This window comes from Anopheles ziemanni, chromosome 3 (assembly GCF_943734765.1).
Source record: "Anopheles ziemanni chromosome 3, idAnoZiCoDA_A2_x.2, whole genome shotgun sequence".
NCBI lineage: Eukaryota > Metazoa > Arthropoda > Insecta > Diptera > Culicidae > Anopheles > Anopheles ziemanni.
The window spans coordinates 430,370-439,537 of NC_080706.1; the positions used below are offsets into that span (position 1 = coordinate 430,370).

The window sequence follows — 9,168 nt, forward strand, 5'->3', positions numbered from 1 at the left end:
AAGTCTAAAACTATGCAACATCAAATATTTACAACAGATGCCCCATCCGTTACACAAAACTGCCACGAGAATATCATGAACCCGAACATCCTGGAATCCCCAATTGTCGAGCTCGCAGTGCAAAGTTTCCTAACAGCGATGTAAACTGTTATTTCCTTTGGTTTTGTACCACATTGATAAACTGCTGGCACAACTTTCAACCAATCTTGTATCGATTTCCACACCCAACAATAAATAGAGAAAATTATCTTTCTGTGGTTTTGCGGTGACTGGTTGTTATTTGCCAACTAGTGGGGCAATTTCACCTCAACTCTAGGCTCACGTTCTGCTGCTTAGACCGCTACATGTATGTATTTAACGTGGCATGTGAAATACAAACTTTGAACCTTTATGGTTGTATCACGTGTATCACGGTGCCATGACTTGTTTATAAACTTGTTTTATTTGATAACAAAAGTAACTGGCCAAGAAAGCAACATTAACGAATGAACATTACCACGATTAACTGTGGAATATTCAGTTTTTCAACAAAGTAAAATCATTTACAAATCCAATAATCTAAGGTTATTCAAATGAAAAGGGTTGAAAATAAAAACTAACATTAAAAGTTCACTTTCGTGTTTTTGCATGCTTAACTTTCATTCACATGTTTAGTATGAAAAATATAAAGAAACACATAAAGTGATGGTTGATTTTCAATATCACGATCCAAATACGAAATCTGAAACAAACTCCATGTAAACCATGTTTACTTTGATAATGAAATTAGAACGATAACGATAATGAGTACGACCATTAGTGTGGTGACTGGATGCGATAAGAATATGGTTCAAAACGTTGGTCAAACACTACATGAAAGAAAATAAACAAGAAGTAGTAGAGTGGCATTATACAAAGGAAATAAAAATCATGCAAACATATGATTAACATTCTTTTCTCTACTGATCCACCATGAACAAAAACCTACAACGCATGGTTTGTAACAAGTTTAGCAATTTCTATGAAGTGTCGCTGCGTTATTATTTAACTTAGATCTAACTCGTATCCAACTGTGAGTATATTGCAATCACAAAACCTACTTACAGTGTGCGAATTATCACTTTTAACTCGCTGATGGGTCCATTTTCACATTTGCATAATTCGATTCGCACTCGAATAATCGATTGGCTCCAAAAATGCTGCTAACATCACCAAATCCTGTCGAATCATTGGCAGGCAGACGAGATGGCGTGTGCATGCCAGAAACGTGTCGAATTTGCGGCGATAAAGTGTTGAAAAGCTTTACGCAATAAAGGTGAGGTCACTGTAGCAAAAACGAGCAAAAATAACTACGGTAAAGGGAGCAAAAACTGTTTTCAACGCTCAGTAATTTACATTGCCAAACGATTTAACAAAGGATCCGGTGCAACGAGCTCCATCGTCACAAGTGGATGCGGTCGGTCCCCTTGTCGTGCGGGAATCCGTCCCAATGCTCAACGGGTGGTCCCTTTGGATTTTATCTTGTTAGTCCTCCCATCGCACAAGGGTTGGAAAAAGGGAGTTTTTCTCGCATCGTAATTGCGCTGTAACGAAATCAAACTCAACCCATTCTAGTGTTATACCGCAAACCCCGATCCCCAGAGGTATTTGCAACCGGAACAGGCGCAGGAGAACTGGTCGAAAATCTCCACATCCCCTGAAACGTGTCGGCAGAAGAAGAGTGGCGCGAATTGGCATGCGAATAGCTCGCGAATGGCGCGTGAGTGTTGAATTTTAATTAATTTTCAAATAAATTACTATAATCGATTCCAACTGCTTGCACCACTTACGTGTACGTTTCAGCAATATAGTTTTGTTGAAATTGCATATAAAAAGGATCGAACATGAACGTTAAACAATATTTACCCGTGGACAGTTTCATGATGCACTTATAAATTTGCTCTTGCACAGTTGCACAAATGAGATTTGTTCTATTAACAGGATGGTTTTATCATTTTTTCATGACATTAATTAGAACAGACTTTACGAAACTAAATAGTTGCGTTCCATGATGCTAAAAATCATATGTGTATATAAATCCCCAGTTTAACTCAATTGACTTGTAAAACAATCGTTGAACGTTGTTTAACTACCTCAAAAGAGAACAGCTGTAGCATTAACAGGCTCTCGCAGACTAAAATCAGTATATTTCAAAAACCACCCCGTTTAATGAAAGGCGTACAATTGGTTAACAAAAATAATCAATATCATTCTTGTCTGTTTTGAATGTCTTTTTGTATCAACCATCCAGGAAAGCATGGAAGCAGAACAAATAAAAAGTAAAAATATACTTCAACCGTATTCTTAGATTGTCAGCTGAAAACATTCGTGATGCTATTTTCACTGCTTACTCTGTTGACATGCTGGTTGTTATCATGTTTAATGGCGTTGAAAACACGATTATGCTGCATCAGGTTACGTGCTCAAATGCTTTCTAGTGACATGACAACCTAATGGTGCTGAAGATGTCGATGGCCATGGATGCTGCATTTTCTCAACGGATAGCAAGGTGTTTTATTAGTAAGTTTATTAGTAAGGTACGACAGTTATTGGTAAGGAATTCCCTCATCATTTTTACGCCATCATGGTCCCGTATGTCGAAGCATACGTATTTCCTTCCTATGAAGAGGAACATACTCTCAAATAATCCAAGTGAATAACAATTATAGCTTCATCCAATCGAATTCAAATGGAGTTTTTGGGCCCGAATGTGGTTATCTCAAAACCTACAACCCGTTTTTTTCAACCAACTAAACCGATCTTTCGCCCCATTGCGTTCTGCACCTCGATCAACCTCTAGCTCAGACCGATTTCCTGTTTCTAATCGTACAGATATGCCCCGTTTTAGAGTGTCTAGACCGTTCCGACGCCGACAAATCAACTGTTCTCATTTCCGAACTGCTAGATTACTTACCAACTGGCAAAATACCGACCACAACGGATTCCGGCCAAGCTTGTCGTGCCTTGCATGTACGAGAAAGTGCTGATACGTGCTGTGGTTTTTACTTTACTTTGCAATACCTAAAGCGCACCAGTTTACTCAAAGCCGATCCATCCTACTAGGGTTATTTTCTTGAACGTTTAATCTTTTATAGAATCAACCCTGTTCGTTGCCTTACCAAACGATAACGACAGTTGGTTGGCCAAAGATGAGAAATTAAATAACATATTTCACACAAGATATCGACACGCTTTGCTACAAGAAATTCAAAATCACTATTATCTTATATTTATAAAAACATTGTATATGTACAAAACATCAGTTGAACAAACTGCTAAAAAAATTTCTCAACTATTTTATTTGTTTAATAATAATGTTCATTTGTTGTGTGTTCTCTGCAGTTAAGACTTTTATGACATAGAACTAACGATTCCGTGGTGATACCTGCGAAAGTATATACCACGTTTATGCCAATGTGCACGGTCACGGTCCTATTGCTTTGGTCCACCAAAACATAAGGGACCGTCCACTTTGCAAGCACACTAAAAAGGCTTGCCAACTGAATTTGCTTCTTGCGCTCCCTAGAGATATTCGACCATGAGACACTCCCAACCATGTCCCAAAGCAACCGGAGCGTTATGCACGCCGCACCGGTGTCTTTTGCAAAATGGACAGAAAGAATATGCCCGTTCGCATGTTGACCAAGCGCGTACCCGGAAATGTCAGGAGGTAGCGCCTACAGCTGCCACCGTTCCTTGTTCGTTCAACCACGTCACTTTGGCCAGCTTCGAACCAACGAACCTTCGTGAGGGAAATGGAGAAAGCACAAACCACCAACGGAATACTGGCTCGCCTCAATTCCACGTTGGGAAGTACATCATGCTCTTTCATACACTGCCGCCAGCCATTTACCCCCGCCACAATTTTCTCACTATCATACTCCTTCCGTTGTCTCTCTTTCTCTCTCCCTCTTCTTCTCTCTCTATCTCTTTTCATATCCCAAAGGATCTCAAGTTGTCGAGTTTTGGAGACTCGATTTGCATACCGCTCGGTTCCAAGTAGCCAATCCGGCTGTCGGTTGTCCGACGATCCATCTATTTCCGTCTCCATGTGGCAGCGCAAGGGTTTCTTTGTGTCCGCAAACGGAGGCCCAGTTTTCCGGTTGAATGCCTAGAACGATACGGTTGATTATTTTTCACTCCATAGCCGTGTGGCGTGTCTAGTCAGCCGTTGGCCATTCCTCATCCTTCCAGACATTTCTTTTCCATTGCCAGTCTGACCGCGCACCGGTCCGTTCAGGCTACTTTTCCAATAATCAGCACCGAAATATCCTCTTCCCTTACACGCCAACCTCAACCCTCCGTTCAAGAAGAGCCAGTGAATTGAATTACTTTCCGGCCGTCTGATAACGCGGGCTGACCCAAGAGAAATGCAAAAAGCCGTCGGGATCCGTCAGCCAAACACGAAGTTGGCCTACCGGTAGAATAATCTACACGGACGGCCTCGAATGCCGGTACAGAACCACAACACGCCCATGCCCGTCGTGTTAATTTCACTACAGAGAAAACTCACCGAGCTCCGATGCAAAACAACAAGCTGCCGTGCTCATGTCAGCCCTGGTCGCTGTACTCGTGAAATTAGAATTAATTTCCTTCGTCACTCCCCATCAAAATAGGACGCATTGCGTTTGATCCTTGCGCCAAGCCCTTATCTGACCCGCACAAAACCTGCTCCTTATAGTAGCTGTGAATAGGCTACTCATCAAAATCGAAAAAAGGAAAGGAACATAAAAGTACGTTCCTAGACCCCTTTTTTAGGGTGCTTTTTCGTACTCTGCTGCTACAAAGCAATATGAAACCGAAAGCGTAGGTACACCAACACACCCGAAAATATGCGTTTGATGTATACTTTCTGCCCTATTGGTTGCTCGAGATGACTAAGAAATCCCTCGTGAATTAAAAAGCGGTATCAAACGTAATGCTATGCTATTTTATATTGTCCCTAGTTTTTTATCGCCTTCAAGCAGGATTTAAAACACTTGTGCTTTATCAAATGGATATCTTTTTAAAACACGTTCCATTAATTTGTCAGTTCTTTCAATCCTTTTCGGATAGCGAGTTCTGCTGAATTGTACTGCAAATTTTATCGCCTGGGAATGAGTCTTTTGCTGTTGTGTGGCCATAATCGAATTAAAATTAATCGTATAATCTGCACTAATAAAGGGCGTTGGCCCAATGTTTACGGTTGATTACTCTGCCCACTTACATCCCCAAATCACCCCCGAGGCAACCATCTTCTGCTAGAAATCCTACAAACTTCTGCAACGTTTCCAACTCCAGACAAACAAACCCGGTGGCCATCGCAGGAGCTTCGGATCGACAAAGCAAATGCCAATGGAACGACCGCCCAGTAACAGCAAACACATTGCCAGAAAACTCTTAATTACAGCGCAAACCTTTTAACCTTTATGGACCCCCAGCGCATCCTTCCATCTACTAACTCCTAAAGCTCGCAATCTTCATCCCACAAAACATGGTCTTTGCTTGGTGATTCCTGATTTCTTTTACAACATTTTTTATGTAAGCCACAGTAGCCCTGACGTGTTTAAAAATGTTGTTAGCCTTTTAGCTAATGAATGTACTATAACCGTTTTTGATATAAAACAGGATACTTCAAAAGTTCAATGAAAAATAATTTATATGTGACCCACAATGATAAATTTACGTAACCTCGGATAACTCTGATTCCAGTTTACGCTACTTTTCTATCTCAAGCTAACAGAAGTGATTCTTTTTCCGGTAATCCTCCTTGTTAGCGGAATACACCAAAGGATAATGGCAGTCAGAAGAACATCCTTGGCACCAACTTCGGTTGCAATCGTTCAACAAATCACCTCGTATGCAGTGGTCTTCAACTCTTATCATCGTTGAAACTCAATGCAAAAAAACGCATGCTTCTATTAAGAGTAAATTTTATTAACTCCATACTTCATGGTTTCTCGAAGACATTTCCAGAAGTGATAAACATCAGATAGGTGTAAAGTGAAGGTTGCACGACACTGGCCTTAAGCATTTGAAATAGAGTTTTTTTCTGTACCTTCTTGCATTTCCTGTGTGCAGCCGCTACCAGTTTAAGCTGAAGATCTGCAACCTCTTAAGTGCCATCCATTTATCCTCCAAACCGATGAGTTTGTAGCCGTTTTGCTTATGCCGCATCATCGCTGCCACTAGTCTGAACCGGTCCGTGGTGCAAAACGGCATTGCTCTGGTGATTGTGCACAAGTGAAACCAACGGGAGAGTATATCAGTTGCACAGTGAAGTGGGGCCGCGTTGCATTCGCAAAATGGCACATTATTGATTTGAACTCGACCATTATACCTCTGCGTCGTTAGGCGATGTAAAACGAGTGTCAGGACTTGTGGCCATATGCTCGAAGAAAAATACCCTCCCCTTTATCGCATCCGGCACTCCAACGATCATCCAGCGTAACGAGCGATTCCACCAAGCGTGGCATCGGTTATGCATGTTGATGTTGAACAAGCGTATATTGGCAACACTTGCCTCCGGAAAGTTCATCCATTATGTGTTCGACGACAGCACTGCGACGAAAACAGCCGTTGCTTGCATGCCTGGCCAAGCGTGAGGTAAACTTTAAGCTACGTTTGAGAGTCATAATGCACAAACCGAAGCATTTTTTCCTTTAATGAATGTAGCACACTGAAAAATATTTTCGAATTTATTGCGTCACTCTTATGATCAAAACATCGATGCATGCTTGTAATAAATAATACTAATCCTTTTAGCCCCAAATTGGTACAACGCACACACCCCTCTTTCGAACTGCATACAAAACGACAAAAAATGCACTACTTGCCTAATGCGAAACGGAGAGCTATAATTTATGGCTCTCTATTGGAACGTCTCCAAAAACAGTGTTATTTTACGTGTCTAAGATGATGCACTTTTAAATGCAGTCACCACACGTTTGCCGGTTGCTTCCAACGAATAAAAGACGGTTTCAAGACAGGCCACAAGCATCCGTGTTCCACAAAGCGCTTAAGTTTCAGGCAGCAAAAGACACAAACAGTTTGGTCGATGGAAAGCCGGGTCGTTTCTCGGTCCTTGCAGGCAAGATAATTGATGACACGGAGTATCTGCTGCTTCAGGCGGTTTTCTCTTAACTATGCGCTCGCCGGCCAGTTACTGTGAAAATCGTTTCCACCTTTCTGTAATAAAGATTCCAAGTTCTCCCACTGGCAAATCGTAATCGTATCCCAGAAAAATCATGAACCCTCGGTAATCGATTTGGAAACACACCCGGACGTCGAAAGCCACCATCATGGAGAAAATATTTTCACCCAACTGCATAGCGTACTAAAAGCTCATCTGGTTTTTCCTATTAACGCTTTCCACAGTGTGCGCTTCGCATCGTCAGGCGAGACCCGACGAAGGAAAAGTGCAGCTTAAACTTCTCAATGCCTAACGATTTCTACACGTTCGGGTTTTGACGCTGCCTGGAAGTGCATGCTGGAAATATAGTTATAAAGAGCTGGAAAAACATCATTATTATATCCACTGCTTCTATTTCCTGTGCTAGGAGTTCACTGCACACCACCATACGCCGATACATACCCCCTCATACTTCCTTGATGGTGTTGCTGGCACCTATCAGAGCAAAATATGCTATCAAACTCTACGCCATGTCGCAATTCGTTCATCCCCAATTCCCTACCATCAAGCCATGGCTCCCATGGCCATTTATTGGAACTAGCCACAAACGCCGTAGTAAAATAAAAAATGGCGAATTTTTTACAACTCATCGTCCAACTCTTTTCTTGTAATAGAAAAATCCCGAACCCATTCAAGCGGAACTGATATCGCTGATTTTAATGAAATAAAAAGAATGTTAGAGCGAGTAAAAACGCTACCCTTGGCAACAACTCAATTGTGAATACTTGGAGTCATGCTGTAAAAACAAAGATACTTTCGATACGTTGAAAGATTGTCTTTCGCTTTGCACCCTCTGCACATCCCCGTTCTTCGCTCTTGGACTAAAACATTTTTCAAAATGATGAGTGAAACTTCAGATGATTTTAGCTTTGGTCCTGATCGCAATGGCGCAGCAGATACGCTGATTCCATTTAAATGGTATTTTTATCACGTACGCTGCATGCGCATTTCTCTATGCATTTAGAATGACCAGATTCGTTATACATCAATTTAAAAATCATCTAGCACCATAAAAATAAAAAAAACATATGCTCAACGTGGAAACTATAAGAAATATGGTTAATGGAATAGTGGTGATAAGTTTGAACACACTGTTCGCATTCTTTAAAATATCCCATAATTTTGTGATATGTTTAAAATATTATTTTACTACTGCCGAAACCCGGGATTGAACCGGGGACCTTTAGATCTTCAGTCTAACGCTCTCCCAACTGAGCTATTTCGGCTTATGTTGCCTATCGTTACAATACCGGGTGGGACTTTAGTCAAACATAGGAAACGCACATGGGCTGGGAGCTTATCAGTCGACGAGTGTAGGGAGCTAACACAAACTCTCTCACATGTTGCGACTACCCACATGACTGTCTACATACGCCCATGGCGGTGTACCTCCTGGGAATTTTTAATGCAACATTCGTTCCTTTGTGCTTCACTAATTAAACTTCGCATGAGGGCATCTAATTGAACTACCGTGTGTCATGTGAGCTAGTACAATAAAACGCTTGAAAGAATGGACGTTTTCATTTGCACTTCTAAACGTATGATTATTCTTGAAGTTTGATGTGTATCTCTCTACATTTATAGTTTACTGGCTAAGTTTTAAATTACAATGAAAGATACTCGGAAATATTAACAAACCCGAATCACACAACAAATAATTCGTTAGAATCATACATTTTATTCGAACCATACGAAAATATGTTTGTGAATAATACAATCCTTTACTTTATCCAATCTACTTTCAGCTTACAGCTTTACTTCTGTTCATTTCTAATTTTCAAAAACTTAACACAGAAGAAAAAATATAGACATCCCGTTAAACATTTTGTGGAATCATACTTCAGAGGAAGGCTAATCGGTAATAGCAATAATCGAAAGTAAGCAACAAAGAGAGCATTTCTATCAGTCAGCGTACATTTTCTCCTGTTTAGAGGAAATTATTCTAGATGCTGAACATGTTATCGTGGAACGCAGCTAGT

The 9,168-nt window shown here is 40.9% G+C and overlaps 1 non-coding gene across 1 annotated transcript; it reads right to left on the reverse strand.

The window, feature by feature from the left end:
• Positions 1-8,342: 8,342 nt before the first annotated feature.
• Trnaf-gaa (transfer RNA phenylalanine (anticodon GAA)) lies at positions 8,343-8,415 on the reverse strand. The gene has a single exon. It is a non-coding gene; the product is annotated as a tRNA-Phe (tRNA).
• Between the last annotated feature and the right edge of the window lie 753 nt (positions 8,416-9,168).